We start from the raw sequence: 3,659 nt of genomic DNA, 5'->3' as shown, positions 1-3,659 counted from the left end.
TATATATATATATATATATATATATATATATATATATATATATATATATATATATATATACACATATACATACATCTGGACTATTCTGTTACGTGTAACAGAATATTATTCTATTACCCTTTTTGAACTGACCGTTTCAGGTGGTTGTACTGATGATTTCGAAGCGGTTGAACTCATGCTTTCACTTGTGTTTAACAGATCGTCTTCTTTATTTCAAAAACTTTTTATAATTTTTTTGTCGAACGGGGCGTGTAATATATCGTTGAAAAGCTCTTGACAACCATATTTCAAGTATATTGAACGTTTTTGCAAAATCATTATGGTTTAAGAGCAGTTTTGGAAAAACCATTTTTTTCAAAACCGAAAACGTGAATCGTATTTTGGACACAATTTTCAAACGGTTTGTCGGAATTGAACAAATAAGAAGGCGTTGGAAAGCTTGTCAAAATCTGCATCTTCCATATATCTATTATTTTTTCTAATTCTATACGATTTAAAAGTAATTTGGAAAACGGTGAAATTCTGGGCGAAACGTATTTTCGCGATTTTTTGCAAATGGTTTGTTGGATTGATGCAAATGAAACGGTGATGGAAATCTACGGAAAATGCGCAACTTTATCATATTGAAATGTTTTTATAATTCCTTACGGTTTAAAAACGAATTCGAATACGGTCAAATTTGATTTGAACGCGATTTTTTTAAAAGTTTGTCGAAATGGGGCAAATAATATACCGTTGGATAGCTATCAAAAATGCAAAACTTAGTCATGTTGAACAATTTCTCAAATTCGCAACCGTTGAAGAGTAATTTGGGTTACGGTGAGACCCATCGTGTTGTTTTCCCATCAGAAAAAACAGAATACTTGTACTGATCTATGTGTGCATTTCTACTGATGTATTCTTCAGAGACTAATTTTGAAAGGTTCCGAAAAAAGAGTACTTGAACTGATGTCCATATGGTTTTTGTACTGAGCGTGTTTTAACATACTAGACTTTACTCTGTTTTGGGTAATATTTTTGCTTGTAAGTTTTCAACGATTTTATTGTATAGTCGCCTCTGTACTTGCATGGTTTATATCATCGAACTGGATGATTTTTTTTTCAGAAAGAAAATGTTTTTTATTCTTTTTTTTGAACTAAACATTTTTTTACAATGGTGTTCTGGACTTCTCTTTTTTTACGACTTGTACTTTTCCCATTTGAATTGCATGGGTGCTTGAACTTTTACAATTTGAATTTATGTTATTTTTTTTATTTCGAACAGACCACCGTTTTTAACTCGTACTGATCAATATTTTTAATTAAACCATTTTTCCTTTCATTTGATAGAAATTTTTTCCACACATAATACATGTACATGAATCATATTACCCATAGGACTGACCTCAACACAAAAGCCATCGCCCTATTCTTGTACAGAACTTTGTAGATGTTTCTTTATACACATATGGAGTACTGATGCTATGTTTTTCTTTGAACTGGTATCAAATTTCTCTATACACATATTGAACTTTGTACATGTTTTTTTATGCATTGATGATATAATACATGTTGAACTGCTACACCATAGCTAAAAAATCTATCCATGTGAACAATTATTTTACATTGAATTTTCATCAATCAACATACATCATTTTCCTTTCTATTCACACACTTACAACAAACATTACATAACACATGCATAGCTCCACGATCATACACACTTCTCTCCTGTAGCTTCTCCTCGCTACCTTTAACAAACAATCAATTGGAGAGAAAATCACAAATGATTTTAGAAACAAAAATCACCTCCACATGCTACGTTTAACAAACAATCAATTGGAGAGAAAAGCACATGTGATTTTACATACATAAATCACCTCCACATCCACCAGCTAGACTTGATGTTTGTTTTCTTCTACTTCCATGGTCATGCATAAGTTCATACAATTGTTGAGCAAAAGCTCTTTCCCATGAAGTTAAAAACAAGCAAGAAAAGCTACACATCACAGGTTTCTTTTTTTGAACTTTTTTCCTTCTCTAATTTTTTTTGAGGCTATAAAGGCGAACTTTTACGTGTATCTACGAACATCAAACAACATTAAACAAAACAAGATCCATGTGGCCGCGGACAAGATCGCTACAGCATTACCACCTATATGCTTTTGAACTAATGTAACAAGATGACTAGAAGTTCGATACAAGGCCAAAGGATGACTAAATGGTACAATCTCAAAAGGCATAATTATTGGAGTCAAGCAACTAGGGAAAGATCCAAAGCCTCCACAACATCGACACCTGATTTGAGTACTGCTACGCCAGTTAAGCTCGGCCTTTCTTCTTCAGAAAAAAGCCGCATAAGCACTTTCCTTTCTCATAGTCGCCAGGACCTGGAAAGATCTTCATGCATTCATCATTGCACAGGCTATCTGTGCAAGGCTTACTGAGTTCAATGATCATTCTTGGACAGAACTTAGGGGACACCCTGCTGCCCGATGATGGTTCCTTGGCCAAAATGAGTGCAGGTCCTAAACGGAAAGAAGATGCATCACAAAATTGACATTACTGAGTACTGACTTAGGTTTCATGTGCTCTATTTGATGAAACGCATGAGAAGGTATACTGTGTCCAAGAATCAGCAGCAGAGCAGTAAGAGAAACACCTGATACAATGTGCAACTAGGTAGCACTCCTTCAAACCATGTCGAGTGAGAGTAATAGCTAATCTGCAACTACATAGTACTCCTACACACGCAAGCAACCGTCTCACCGTCAATGACGACCGCGGCGGCCGTGCATGAAATTAACATGTCTTTTTTTTTATAGATGTAAGTTCAAGCATATGAGCCACATCAGCACACACTAATTTCAAAAATCTACGTGTATACAGTAAAGTGGGAATATCTTTACAAGGTTCTACTAGTAAACCAATTCATCAACACATGTGCATAGATGTATGCATCTTACGTAAGTATGTAGATCAGGAATGGCCATCAAGCAAACATTGATGTTTTGTGTATGTACTGCTAATCATCATGACCACCCGGCCGTGTAGGAGCATGGTGGCAGGGGTTGACCCCAATTCAGACGTCGTGATTTAAATGAACTCACTAGCAGTAATTTTTGTACTTCTCATGTAGTAATACATGGACTTGCTGTTGAGCATTAGTACAAGAACATCTAGTACATATGAATCAAAGTTCATTTAGTAGTGAAGTACCCCCAGCCCCTGCAAAGTTTCAAATTTACTTCATCTCCACATTTTTTTGGACTGAATGTGCCACAATTTTTGACCTGTGCAGGTGTTGCAAGCTAAGTTCCTAGAAAGTAAACTTTATATTTGTCATCTCCCCATTTCGAAAAAAGATTTGTCATCTCCACACTTTTTTCTGAACTATACTAGCCATATAATTTACATAAACTTTTTTCACATGCGAATATGAAAAACAACAAAAAATCATTTGAGCAACTCACAAGCACAAAATACAATGCAATTCTTTCCACACATTTGAGACGACGTCTTCATTTTTAGCAGATGAGATAGTAGTACAGGTGTTTAGGTTCAGTTCAAAAAAGAAGAGAAAGATGGAAACTTAGTAGTTATAATTCTTGTAGGCATTTCAACAAACAGTGGAGGGTCACCCAGGGGAAGAAGGAATTGGGATCATGCATCAACCTGGA

Source organism: Triticum dicoccoides, chromosome 5B, assembly GCF_002162155.2.
Source record: "Triticum dicoccoides isolate Atlit2015 ecotype Zavitan chromosome 5B, WEW_v2.0, whole genome shotgun sequence".
Lineage (NCBI taxonomy): Eukaryota > Viridiplantae > Streptophyta > Magnoliopsida > Poales > Poaceae > Triticum > Triticum dicoccoides.
Note: the sequence above shows the minus strand (reverse complement) of the source record.